At 45.8% G+C, this 14,939-nt stretch overlaps 1 protein-coding gene across 4 annotated transcripts in view; it reads left to right on the top strand.

The window, feature by feature from the left end:
* The window catches only part of HDA14 (histone deacetylase 14), a 185,636-nt gene that overhangs the window by 16,658 nt on the left and 154,039 nt on the right, over positions 1-14,939 (top strand). The window lies entirely within an intron of this gene.

Here is a 14,939-nt window from a genome sequence, read left to right as displayed (position 1 = left end):
ATGTATTCTAAGCAGGGGTGATGATAGAGATAGCACATCAAATGTACATACGGATTTAGCGCAAGTGTACATCGCTTGACAGGTGTTAAAGGTACAATGCTCACCTCTATGATGGATAGAAATGACAAAAGTATGAAGGTCTCATTAAGTCATTTGTATCTATGTGTCACGACCTTTCTTGCGGATACATGCGATGATAAAAGGGTGCTAACCACACTAAATCATCTGTGGCATGTATATTTGGCATGCAATCGAGGACGTCTGCGATTTCAAGAGGGGGGTATGTCACGAGGCTGTGGCAACCACTAACCTTAGTTCTGGTTTCTTTCCCTTGATTTTTATTTGATTTTGGGACCCTCTTTTTGAAGTCACAAATGGCCGGACATTGTGTGGCTAGTGTGAAGTGGCCAGACATTGTGTGGCCGGTGTGAAGTGGCCGACGACCGAGAGTTTCACCCGCAGTCGGGAAGGGCAGGTTGCCACGAGATGGTTAGGCCAGGTGGCACTCAAATCCGAGCAGTAAAAGGTTGGCTAGGCTCAGTTCAAAGTCATTTAGGCCCCTCACTACATGTTGGAGAGGGGGAATGGGGAAACACACCCAACACACAAATAGATTGCCTCTCTATAGTCGAGGATATATACAACACCCCAATCCACTAGAGTTCACCTTCGAAACTCTACACTCACACATGAAAACCACCGTTTGCACACACCACGACGCACACACGCGTTGGCACAACACCACACCGCATTCACGTTCCACCGCCGTTTGTCTCTACCCTCTCACCACACACACCGACACTCTTAACTCACTCTCTCAGCACACAAGAACCACCGGTTCGGGTGGGCACACACTTTCACAAGCCGACACTACGGACACAAGACGAGAGCAAGAGAAAGAGAAGGGAGAAAGGGGAGAATCGACATCAACATGGGGCAATGTGGGTTTCAATTCATCCAAAAAAGACCCGTTACACAAGAACAAATGCCAAGGCACAGCCGGCTCGGCCACAAACACACCGTCCAAAGCTTTTCTTCAAAAAACCATGGGGACGAGCCTTCGTTGGCTCCCCACTACACCACTGGCTTCCCCTGGCTCTTTCGATTCGGCGGGCACTCCCCTCCACGGGAATGGCTTCCAAAAAAACTCCTCTTTTGGCCTCCTAAAAAAAACTCCATGGTCGACAGCTGAGAGCACCCCCCAAAAATGAGCAAAACTTGGTTTTTATAGGCCTCACATTTTTTTCAAACTTTTTTTTTTCCCAACATTCTAAAAAAGTCAAAGCATAAGCGACAGCACTTGTGCTCTTTGAGTATTCATTTAACACTCCTTTCCCCTCCCCCTTTCCTTAGCTTTTGAAGCCCATTCCCTCTCAAGCCTCCTTTTCCAAGTCCAGCCACCCTTTGCCTTTACAATTAATAACTCTAGCTCTTTCATGCATGCTTCCCATGGAATCAGTGCTCCGTGCACTGATTTCCGAGCCACAAAATGCTACCAAAAGCTGCCGATCCGGAGTCCAAGCTTGCCAATCCACGCTGCACTCGACCTTTGTTCAGGCCGCAAAACATGGCCACAAAAACCGAGGAGAAACGTCCAAGACCGCTCTGCCAGCGAGTGCTATCAAACTTTCAATGGGCATAACTCATTCACCGGGACTCCGATTTCCGAGCCGACTTCTTGCTTACTTCCCATGACGCGTGCTGCCCCCTAGGATCTGGTTAGTCCCAAGAAAACCCCCAGATGGCACAACTTTTAATGCGGTCAAGCAGGCGCTCACCTAGCCCCTGGCAAATCTTCGACTGGCCATAACTTGCCCTATAGAGCTCCGATTGACAATCCGAAGAGACCTCTACGCCCCATAATTCTAGCTCTTCGATCCTATCCACTCGCACCAGCTTTGATCATCTGTCCATACCTGCCCTGTCCGTCGAGGATCTGCAAGACCTTCCATTATTAGTCACCCGTATCTTTCACATCGTAGCTCCACGAGCCGTCTGGATGGGCTACTAGAGCATCTCGAGCACTACATTCCCGAGCATTATCCCTACACTTCGGACACTTTGACTCGCCATCCCAACTAGCACTCTCTAGGGCCTTCTTGGGCTAAAAAACCGCATCATGCATACATCTCCACTGCTACCTTGCCTGCCCGAGAGAGATCGCTTCATCAGGGAGGGGAAGTGCTTTGGATGCGGGGAACATGGACATATCTCCGCGAAGTGCCCTAACAAGGCACCGAATGAACAAGATGTAAAAAGCTAGAAAGTTCTAAAGCAACCGAGAGACGTGGCAGAAATGGCAGATATAAAAAGCAGAACTAGTACCACATGGCGTGGGACCTGAACCGAATCAAATGAATGAAAGTACAGACTTTGCCGCTTTTGGGGCAAAGTGAAGGATCAGGCAGCTCTTTTAAAGGAGCCAAGGCCAACTTCTTTTCACTTGGAATTGGCGGCTCGATTTGAAACTATTTGCAATGACAGGGGTGTTTAGGGCACGCGAGTGACGTTCTACTCGAGATCCCTTGGTTCCACGAGAACTACGCCGTGGTTGATTACCGGGCTGAGAAAGCGACTTTGACAAATGAAGGGCTCAGAGATTGTACTTGATGAACTTCAGTTTCTTTACTCATTCTTTTGGGAGAGAACTGAACGATGGATAAAGGTCGAATATGTTTTGACCTGAACAAAAGAACGCCAAGATTTTTCTCCACACTCATGCCGATTGCTTTTTAGAGGGCCTGAAGATCATACCATTGATTTGATACCTGGAAGCACACCGCCGAACTGGCCACCTTATCGTGTGAGCCGAGCACAGAATGAAGAGATTATGAACCAAGTGAAAGACCTCTTGGAAAAGGGTCTTGTCCAGCCTAGTACTTCACCATATTGCTCTCCAGTGTTGTTGGTTTTGAAGAAAGTCGGATCTTGGAGAATGTGCATCGATTATAGAGCTCTCAACAAAATCACCATTAAGAACAGATTTCCGATTCCTAGGATCGATGATATACTCGACAGATTATAGGGATCCTCGTGCTTTAGCAGGATTGATTTGAAGAGTGGATATCATCAGATCAGAATTGCACCGGGAGACGTCTACAAGACAGCTTTGCGGACGACTTTTGAGTTATTTGAGTTTTCGGTGATGCCTTTTGGCTTAACCAATGCTCCTGCGACATTTAACCGGATGATGGACATGATTTTTCGAGAGTACAGGCTATTTGTTGGCACTTTCTTTGACGATATCATTGTTTTCTCCAAGAATGAGGCAGAACATAGAGATCATCTGCTTCAGAGATACACTTTTTGGGACACATTGTCTCAGCAATAGGAGTGCAAATGGATCCGGCCAAGATAGACACTATCCGTGATTGGCCTGATTTGAAGAATGTCCATGAAGTTAGAAGCTTCTTGGGACTGTGTTCGTACTACAGGTGGTTCATTCGAAAGTTTGCAGAGGTTGCTTCCCCTTTGCATATCTTGACACAGAAAGGAGTCCCTTTCTCGTGGGGATCCCCAGAGGTGATTGTCTTTCAGACATTGAAAGAGAAATTGACTACGGGACCAGTTTTGACTTTGCCGGACTTGCAGAAGTCATTTGAAGTATATTGTGATGCTTGTGGTTGTAGTCTGGGTGCGGTCTTAATGCAAGAAGGCCATGTCATTGCTCCGGAAATGACAACACAGATTTATGAGAAAGAGCTTTTGGCGGTTATCCATGCTCTTACTCAGTGGCGGCATTACCTACTCGGAGCGGATTTTACTGTCTTTACAGACCATCAGAGTTTGCGCTACTTCTTGTCACAGAAGCAGCTTTCGGAAAAGCAGATGCGGTGGACGAACATCTTGTCACAGTTTTCACTTTCAGATTGTCCATGTTCAGGGGCAGAAGAATGCGGTGGCAGATGCTTTGTCTCGGAAGCCGTTGGTTCTGGCTATTTCCGCGATACATTATAAGAGCTTCGAGGATATGCTCGACCAGTATGCCACATATACAAATTTTGCAGATGTTTTCACACGGATACGGGATGGGGAGACAGTAGCGGGATATTCCATTCGGGATGGCCACTTGATGAGAAAAACCATGTTGTGCTTTACACAGCTGCTGAGGGAAAAGGTTATGACTGAATGCCACTGTCCACCTTTTACGGGTCACCGCGGCATTGCGACCACCATGAAAGGGGTAGAGAGATATTTCTTTTGGTCGAGACTCAAGAAGGATGTGGAAGAGTTTGTGCACAGTTGCTTGGTATGCCAGAACGTCAAGTTTGACCGGCATAAAGCACAGGGATTGTTACAGCCTCTACCCATACCCACCCGCCCCTGGGAATGTATTGCAATGGATTTCATTTTTGATCTCCCGAGAACACAGAGTGGTCACGATGGTATCTGGACTGTTATTGACAGATTTAGCAAACAGGCTCATTTCATTCCAGTGAGGAAAACAGTCAAGCCGGATCACTTAGCGAGACTATTTGTGGCCCAGATCTTCAGATTACATGGCATGCCTGAGACGATTGTCTCCGACAGGGACCCCAGATTTACGAATTTGTTTTGGAAGGCAATTTGGGAGAACATTGGCACGCGGTTGCAGTTCTCGTCATTGTTCCACCCGCAGACTGACGGGCAATCTGAGATTACCAATTCAGTGGTTCTAGATTTATTGAAGTCTTATATCTTGGATCGGGAGACTCAATGGGAAAAGTACCTACCTTTGGTGGAATTTGACTACAATAACATGATACACTCTTCGACGTGGAAGGCGCCATTTGAGATTGTTGAAGGTGCTGCAAAGGTTCCACCCTTCCTGAGCACGAAAGATAAGATTTTTGAAGCGGATGAATATACGCGAGAATTAGATACAGCTTTTGCCAAGGTTCGCGAGACTTTGAAGAAATCCCAAGAACAATAGAAAAAGGTAGTGGATCGCCATCGTCGCGACTTGAAATTCATGGAAGATGATTGGGTGTTCTTACATTTTGAGAAGGCACGCCTGAGAAAGAAAAAGGGAAAGGAGAGGCTTTTTTCAAAGCTTAGTATGCGATACTACGGACCTTTCCAGATCTCTGAAAAGATAAATGATGTCTCCTTCCGACTGAAACTGCCTCATACTTGGAGGATTCACAATGCATTTCATGTGAGTCTCTTGAAACCTTTTAAAGGTGATGTGCCTGATGAGCAACCCGAAGTGGAAGAAAACGAGGACACCCTTGTTCCTGAACAGATTTTGGCACATAAGGATATGAAGAATAAAGGTAAAGTCCGAAGGCGGTTCTTGGTTAAGTTCAAGAACTAACCTGCATTGGATGTGAAGTGGATGGAGGAGGAGGACCTAGTAGATACTCCTCGGATTGTGAAACTTTACCTCGATGCTTTTGGTTTAGCATAGTCTACTCCAAATGGAACCTAGAATTCAGCTTGGCCGGAGATCTGGTGCAGTGGGATGCACAAGAGGGGAGTCACTCCGCTCCTTTGTCAACAGATGCCTCGATTTTGATACTAAACTCACTGATGTCTCTTTGAGCTTCAGGGATACTGAGAGCTGACAGTATTCTGCTGGATGACTTTATGAAATGGAATTCCTGATTATGATACTGATTTGTTCTTGATTTCTATTAAGTGCAGGAATTGATAGACGAAATGACTGCAACATTTTGGTCTGATTGATCTCGAATAGACATGGTTGCAATAGGGGTTAGTCAATCGGACACCGATGAGGTCCCGATTGGATCTAGATGCGATTGCTACCTACATTGCCGATAAATCATGGTCTAAGATCCGAATGAATGTTGAATGTCATGTGATGTCGTGTGATGTGACTGTCGATTGGTACATGTGCTAGATGTGTGTTCCTAGTACGTAGGTACTAGCAGTCAGTGTCTGCTAAGACGGTTTATGGCCTCTGTCTGTTTTGCAGGTGTAATCGAGGGCGATTACAATGCTTTCAAGAGGGGGGTATGTCACAAAGTGATGATGTGTCTTGTGGGAGATGGGTCTCTGGAATAGCACGTCAGGCTTCACGTACACAAGCCTACAGAATGCCCGCACGGCGTCCCAGCTTGACAGGTGCTACTGCTCTCACCAGGGTGATTGGATCCCGTCGTTGCTTGAGATGAAGGTGTTGTCAACGAAGGCATGTTAGACCATCTACCTTTACGCATGAAACTCAGGAATGCCAATGGGGTGGGACAGGCCCCCAAAGGAAGTAAGAAGTTGCTTGTTAGTGGGGCACACCTGTTCAAAGATCCTTTGTTTAGAAGGCTGACCAAGAAAGCTTTGAGTAAACTCAATAAAGATATTAATATGGAAAAACCTAAATCTTGGGACCTCTTTGCTCGAAGTATTCAAAAAGTGATCGAACGCTGGCACCCTCAGATGAAAAAGGCATGGGAAAAGCATTGGAAGCAGATCGGAGAGGAAGTTACTTGTCTAACTTCCAAAAAAGCTTTTGGGTTGGCCTCCAAAGAAGAACACAAAAGGTGGTTGGAAGCTAAAGCCAACCTAGCCGAGCAGCAGCTTGAGGAGGTCAAGAGGGTAAGGTTGATATCCAGGGAGACCTTCCTATAGCAAGAGGCCGCGAATCAAGCACATTTTTATAGGGCCTTGAAAATCAAGAAAAGCCGGGGCTTCGTCCACTCGCTCACAGATGAGAATGGAAATGCTACACAAGACCAATATGAGATGGCTAGGATGATTCTTGATCATCTAAGCCAAATCATTGGCTAGCCAGAGACCCGATCTCAAGAAGTGGATGAAGCCAGAGCAACCTTGCTCGAGAGTGTAAATAGGAAAATTCCCCTACCTGATGCCAACTGTCTTGAGATGGCCTTTTCTGATGATGAATGCTTGCTTGCGTTGCAAGCTCTAGGCAAGGAGAAGTCCCTTGGCTGGGATGGTCTTACCACTGAATTCTTCTGGGAGTTCTGGGATGACCTCAGTCACGTACATTGCTAACCAAGCTTTTGTCAAGGGGTTGTTGGACCCTAGTGTGAAAAGAGGGCTTATCAAGCCTATCCCAAAACAGGTTTGCTGCTCGTATCTTAAGCATTGGTGTCCCATAACTATGATGCCTATGGCATACAAAATGAGTGCTAAGGCAATCGCTCTTAGAATTGCCCCCCTCCTGGACAGAGTCATCTCCCCTCATCAACACGGGTTTATCAAAGGAAGGTCATTATATGACAATATCTTGAGAGCAATGGTCGGCATTGAGTACGTAGCCTTCACGAAGCAGGAGTGCATTTTGTTGTAGCTTGACCTAGACAAGGCATGTGATAGGATTATGTGGTCCTTCATTGAAGAAGCTGTCATGAAATCATTGGGCTTTGGGCCTCGCCTTTGTCGACTTATACACACTCTGGGTGCAGGCAATCAAGTTGAGCTCTTATTCAATGATAGAATTGTGGGCTCCTTGAAGCCAAAAGATCTATCAAGCAAGGATGTCCCTGGCCCCTCTTCTCTTTGCCATTGGGTCGCATCCTCTCATAACTATGCTCGAAGCTGTTACTGCGCGGGGGGAAATTCAAGGTTTAGCTTTACCCGGTAACGATCAGCTCTTAACTAAGATGTTTGCGGCTGATCCACTTCTGGGATGGAAATAGCAAGTGCTGGAAATCCTTTGACGAGGTGACTGCCTAGTTTCAACTTAATGGCAGTGAGAAGCCTCTTGTCAACAGGGCTGTAGAAGGCTTGGACAATATTCTGATGCCGATATGTGAATCTTCTTTTGAGTGGAAAGCTTGGAAATGGCCCATGGGTAGCCAATTCTGTAAACCTCATACCAAGGGCATTTACCAAGTGTTAATACACGAGGCTGATTGGTATGCCCCTTTGAACAAGCAGTGGAATTTCGAAACAATGCGGAAGCTCGATGGGTTGAGGTTACGAAGAATATTTGGAATCCACAGTGGCCTTAGTTTATGAAGATATTTTTGTGGAAGGTCATGTGGGGGCTTTGCCAATAGGAGTCAAGATTCAGTCACGTGGAATCAAGTCCGATAGGTGTTCAGATTGGCTAGTGAAGATCTCACCACCTCTTCATGGAATGCTTGACGATTAGTGGCTTGGCATGAAAGGTGTGCAAATGGATACAAAAAACGTGGAAGTTAGGGTTTTTCAAGAAGGATCTGTGCCTTGGTGGGAAACAGTTTCGAAGTTTTGCACCTCTAATCTGTACTCAAATTGTCAAATACTGTTTCTTCAAGAATATTTGGAAGGCCAGGAACTGCTGGGTATTTGATAGTGACCTCTCTGTGGCTAGCTTCTTTGAGATTGTACAAGAAAGTAAGGAGTTTATATATGTAGCAGGTAAAAGGCATAACATGGAGGATTGGTTTAGGGCGACGCTCGCCATCCAGTCGAGCCTTGCTGTATAAAGGATTGGGCTTTTGGCAATAGTGTGTTACTAGGTTCATGTAACCGGCTGTCCCTCAAGGCTCGGCACGAGCTTGAAGCTGATTTGTATATTTCTTGGTGACTTTTTAATACAATAACTCACAATTGTGAGTTAAAAAATAAAATAAAATTTCTTGAAAAGGTTGGCGACCTACGAAACCGCCCTTCCGCTGCCTACGTTGCACATACGCGATGTCGGCACTGCCGACCTTGGTTGCCGCCCTGTGAGCACCGTTGCCTTGCACGCGGTCATCCTGTGCTAGCACCGCCGCTGTGACAGTCACTTGTGCGGGCATTCGGGCTGTTGCATCTGCATCGCGCGCATTAGCCACCATAGGCAGGCTGGCCTTCCCACCTTGCAGGCTGCACCGTTATGAATTACACATGCCATACTCGTGATGCTGCTGTGTAAGGGCTGGATGACAGCGAGCAAAGTGGCGCCATGTTCTACATACCACATATATGAGTGAATAAGACGATAGACTATTCTTCGCCACAAGGCCAAAACACCCCTCTTCCATTAATGCAAAACATACTTCAAAATGAACTAGGCACTCTCATTGTGATGCGCCCATGGAGGGTGTTGCCATGTCCTTAGAGTGGCAACTCCCAAGGACACCCTCAAGCACATATAGCTTTTGGAGAGGCCAAAAAGACACACCAAGCATCCATGTGACTGCCACTGACAAATCAACATTCCACACACGAGAATCCATGAGAAACAAAAAAGAACTCGCAAAATTCCCACCACTGGCTTGCATGTGCCCCCCTTGCCCTCCTCTCTCGCTAGTAACGTCCCATACTACCCTATACGAGAGTTGGGAGAGTTGTCAGGCTGGACCATCACGGCCTCATGAGCTCTAGTGGTTTTGTGCACGTTGCCATGTTGTGCATACGAGCAGGAAAGGGCTATGATACCAATGTAAGTCCCTTGCCGGATCCATCTTGCACACATGACATGACTTGCTAAACTCACACCTAGACACACGTAGTCAAGCTCACCTCCCAACCATAGAGCCAATACGGGCTCACCCTCAAGCCTGCAGCCAAGCCTCTACCACAAGGGCCGGTGTCCCATACCACCAAAACCACACCAGTATGGGTGTGGGAGCAGAGCTGCTAAGGGCTTAGAGTCCAAGTGTGGTGATCACACAAGATGCCTCATAAATGAGACTCAAGTCCTATTCATAGGACTTCATAACCAAAGGGCCAGATTCACACTGGCCGGACATACCGCAGTCGCCCATCTTGATGTCTGGGGATGTAACAAGAAGCCAGAGGGATGTTGCTAAAAGGACTAGTTTCTTATATTTTTGAGTAATTTCTATTTATTGAAATTAGGATATTTAAATGTGTGCACTTGAACTATAAAGGTTAGGAATTGTAGATGTACTGGAATTGATAAAAGCCATGAGGAACGGACAATCTCTGATGTGTCATATGATGGGTGACATTAAGCATCGCGAAGGGGTTGTACCGTTAGTTCGGTGGGAGAGACCGGGAAGGGAATATCTTGATGCGTCACGTGATGGGTGACGGGAGCATTGAAAAGGGAATATTCCATTGGTATGGTAGGAAATCCGAACTGGAAAATGGAATACGCGTAAAGACGCAAGCACAAGAATAAAGATGGGTTCTAAGAATGGTTTTTTAAAAAGTGAAATATTTTTAAGTGCTTTCCGAGAAAAGCAAATGCTTTCCTATGAGGATTTTGTGTCTGCATTGCTTTTGTGCGTGAGAACTGCATCCAGGGACGTGTTGTGTGGCATCAGTTTTCAGCTCACTAAGTTTTATTGAGTTTTTAAACAACTTCACACATTTTTTTAAAATATGATCGGCCGCACACTTAATAAGTGGGCAGCCACTTATTAAATAAAACAAGGCCTTAAAAATAAGTCAGCGCTGGCCTATTGGGCTGAAAGTAGAGATAGTGATCTCTTTCTCTCCCTTGCGCAGCCAATTCTACCGCTAGGCTGCTCTCTCCTTTAGTGCTCCCTCAACTATTCTCGCCAGCTTCACACCCCCTATTCTTGCCGGTCCCCAGTGCCTATAGAATCAGCCAACGCCTTCTCTCCTACTGCCAGTTTTGCCAGCACTAGCTCTTGAAGACTCTGTAGTCGAGAACGTGCGAAGCTAGCGTGCGAAGGTCGCTTTTTTGCACTTGGAGTGATAGGTACCGATTGTGAATACTCTATACGAGTTGTCGTTTCATGTTTGTGCTTTTGTAGGTACTTCGTCACACGGAGAAGGAGCGAGGAGGCCTCGGTCTACGCTCAAGGATTTTGGAAACAGAATCAAGAACGGCTGTGGAGCTTCACGCTTCAAGTACAAACAGAAATAAACTTGAGAGCTTGTCTCTTGGAATTTCCCTTCACGGGAAGGAATTGACCATCGAGTCTGAAATTTAGAACGGAGGGGCTACTCCGGTTCTTGTGCTTGTAAAAAAGATTCCCCCTAATAAAGATTCTCTTCAAAGGGGGGGGGGGGGGGGGGGGGGGGGGGTTAGTAGACCAGCACATCTTCTGGTCCCCAATACGTGTCGATCTTCTCCCTTCGTCTCTTTTGGTTGAAAGTTAATTTGGGGGGGGGGGGGGAATAGACCAGCACATCTTCTGGTCCCCAATACTGTATCGATCTTCTCCCTTCGTCTCTTTTGGTTGAAAGTTAATTTATTTTTAGCTCATTGATTGTTCATGTGCGCGCTCCCGTTAGTGACACATAGAGCCAATACGAGCTCACCCCCGAACCTGGGAGCTTGCAGCCAGCGGGCTAGCCTCTACCACAAAGGGTTGGTGTCCCATACCACCATGCCCACATGAATACAAGTGTGTGCAAGAAGAGCTGCCAAGGTCTAGAATCCAAGTGTGGTGATCACTCAAGATGGGTCACGAGTGAGCCCAAGTTGCTATTTATAGGATTCCTTAACCGCCCCAACCATAGGGCCTTGTTTACACTTGGCCAGACGTAGCTCAAGCGCCTATCTTGATGTTTGGGCCCTGGGGATGTAACAACGACCCTCATAATTAAAGCCACAACAGACCTAGCAGAGTTGTGCACAACAGCAGGGTCCTACACAACAGCTTGGTAGAGATAAGAGGGGTGAGAATCAATAGCAGCAGTGTTCAACAACAACACGATAATGAGAAGAGAGAGAGAGAGAGAGAGAGAGAGAGAGAGAGAGAGAGGCAAGTAGATAGGGGCAGTCACAACCTATCCTTGTTTATAGACAGGTAGTGATTGGATGAGGAGAGCAGCCCCCGGATGGACCTCTCGAGGAGAGATTACCAGATCAAGATTGAGAAGATGCTCTAGAACACCTGGAGCATGAGGATTAGCAGTCTGAGGCATCTCAAGATCAGCCTAAGATCCTAGGACACATTAGTTCAGCAGCCTCGGGACTCTTTGGAGATCGAGTGGTAGGTAATTATTTGGGGTGAGCAGGAGTCTGAGTCTCTTTAGCTGACCAAGGAGTTTGATTATTCAGTAGGTTTTGCATTGTCAGTAGATGCGTTGATATCCATGATCTTGCTTGCCCATTTCTTCACATGTGGTTATGGAGATTTCCAGAAGTTCTTCGAGGAGGGGGCCACTATGTGCCGACATATTCTTCGTGCAATTGTTTGCAGGACGTCAGATTCTTCTTGGTCCAGAGAGAGCACCTATGATCATATTTAGAGTACAGGTTCTACATGATATCTTGGACAAGGGAGAGTGTTTGTAATATCCTATAAGAGCCAGCTATTATATGGATATTAGATAGTTTATAGATTTTTTGAGAGACAGTTAAGTGATGCTTGGGGAAGTTGGTTTGGTTAGAGAAATGTGCATCTTGGTACCTTCCCTTGGCTTTTGTGGTGGACTCCTTTTTAGGGGGTACTCACATCCAAAGATAATGAAACGGATGTAGATGATGTTGGTGGCACAACACAGGGTTTTTTGCATCCTTTTTAGGGGGTACTCACATCCAAAGATAATGAAATGGATGTGGATGATGTTGGTGGAACAACACAGGGTTTTTTGGTCCCTTGGCTTCTAAGAGCTGCTATAGGAGGTTCTTTTAGTAGATATTTTATATCAATCAGGTAGCTAGCACCGGACTTAGTGGTTTCGCTACACAGGCAGACAGAGCTTGGCAGATTTGTGTTGAAAATGGTGGATCAATGCTCCAAGCTGATACAAGTATCCTTAATAATTCCAAATGAGTGGTACTGAACATCAATTATGCTAAATCAATAGCTCTCTTAAGAGTCTGAATAAATAGTGGTAGGAGATGAAGGTGCCATGTCAAGGTGCTCTAAAATCTGTCGAAGCCATAAATAAAGCTTCAGGGGTAGTGTCAAGTTAAGACTGATACTCAGCTTCAACAGAAGAAAAGGCATTGGTGTTTTGCTTCTGACATTTCATAATATGAGAGGGTTACCAAAGAGAAAGCAATAAGCAGTAGGGAATTCTTCGTGTGTCAACACAATAAACCCAATCAGAATCTCTGTGACCAACAAAAATATCATTGCCAGTGTAGTGAATACCATAGGCAATACGGCCTCGAACATCATGATGAGCTCTCTGCTAATAAGAGAGATGAGGCTGACTAGAAAAATGACTTAAGATATGTTTGTCATAGCAAGTAATAGGCCAAATGTTAACCAAGAACAAGAGAGAACCAATAAGCTGCTTGCACTTCGTAGCATCCACCAAAGGAGTATCAACATCCTTGGGTAACTTGGAATTTGGATCCATAGAACAAGAAATGGGAGAGAAATTTTTCATGCCATATTCTGCAACAATTTGTGGTCATACTTTTTTAAAGAGATAAAAAGGCCATTAGGAAACTGCACTACTTCCAAACCAAGAAACTAATGCGACAAACAAATTAAGGTTTACAACGCGTTGTAAACTCGTTTACAACGCGTTGTAAACGAGTTGGGGAAGGGCAAGGCCCATACCTTGTCATGAACCTCCCCACCAATAGATAGAGACAAATAGAAATAAACTGTATTTTTTGCCAAGCCAAATAATAATACTAGAAGTGGCAAGCACATTAGATTGTACAGTTTTCTACCTCTCTACAAGAAGGTGGCTTCTAATCAGCATCAAGCATGTGAGCAAAGAGGATTGCTTACATTTGAATGGTTGATTCGCATTTAAAACATGCCACTCTACCATAGTCGTGAAATTTGAGAGACTTGCCTAACATATAAAATACTCAGCAATAGAAATATAGGCTGCACGTAATTGACACTTATCTTGAAGAAGGCTCCAGCACCTGGCTATCATTTGTGTCCAAATTCCAAAATTGCGTAAAAATATGTGGTGTGAGTAGTGAGTAGATACTTAAAAACTGTAGTGTCACATGGCACATTCACATGCAAAGTGAATGAGAGGCTGTCTGTAACATTGGGCAAATGCAATAGAGGCTTAACCGTTGAGTGTGCATAGAAAGTGCAATGTATATTTTGATGAGGAAATTGCATCGAAAAAAGGTTGCTTACATTGCAATTGTTATCACGGAGGCTGCCATTGGAGTTGGGAAAGATAAAAAGAAGGTAATTTGGTGTAGATAAGCACAAGAGGTGCTCGTGTGAAAAGAGCATACATGGATGCTCTAGGTGAAGGGTTGCTATGTGATGCAATTTCAAATCCCAAAGCTCTTGCAAGTGGGCAAGGAGCTTGTGCTGGAGGTGTGAGCTTGTGAATTGATTATGGGCTGAGATTGCAGCTCATGTTAGATCATGTCGGTTGAGGATTGCTTGTTGGAGATGCTCAAGAGTAGCGAGCATTAATGGTTAGAGCACTACAAAGCTTTCGAATGGATTTGACTCCCGGGGTTGGACGAGGGGGCTTCATGTGAGTCCCTCTGGGGTGGAGCACGGGCCTCCATCTGTGTCTGCTACAGCGAAGAAGAGCGAGAATGGGCGTAATCCTGCAAGTGAAGCAAGACAGGTGTGACCGCAGAAGTTGCAAGATGGGATGACGAGCAAGAGAAAAAACAGGGGTTTTTTGTGTGTGGGGGGGGGGGTCGGTGGGTTGGCTGAGGGGAGCGCAGAGTGCAGGGGAGGTAGGAGAGGGGGGAGCTGAGGAGAAGGGTGAGCAGGGGGCAGCAGGCAGTGGGAGGGTGCGGAGGGAAGCTGTACGGCAGCGTGCTGGGGTGGGGCGAGGAGAGGGCAGCACGCGCAGGCTAGGGGGGGGGGGAGGGAGTGGAAGCTAGGCAATGGCAAAGGCAGGCGAAGGGGATGCGCAGCAGCAGCAAGCTCGCTAGGATCGAACTTTTTGTTCAATATGATTCAACTTTCTATGTTTCTGTGCCTATTGATATATATTTCTAAATGAGTGTCAGTCAGGCATTAAGCATATTTGAATCATTCAAATATACATTTAAGTGAGTACAATGTTTCTCAGGTGTCGTATGGGACACCTGAAGCTATAACTGAACCTTTATATGAGAGGCTTGTCTCGTAATTGACAAATGCCTGCAAGGGAACTTACAAAATAAACTTCATGCTTATAGGATAAATTGAAACTGTAGGTACATAAAAATTTCCATTCTG

Source organism: Adiantum capillus-veneris, chromosome 25, assembly GCF_014529385.1.
Source record: "Adiantum capillus-veneris isolate H3 chromosome 25, ASM1452938v2, whole genome shotgun sequence".
Taxonomy (NCBI): Eukaryota; Viridiplantae; Streptophyta; class Polypodiopsida; order Polypodiales; family Pteridaceae; genus Adiantum; species Adiantum capillus-veneris.
This window is presented reverse-complemented; position numbering and strand designations above follow the sequence as displayed.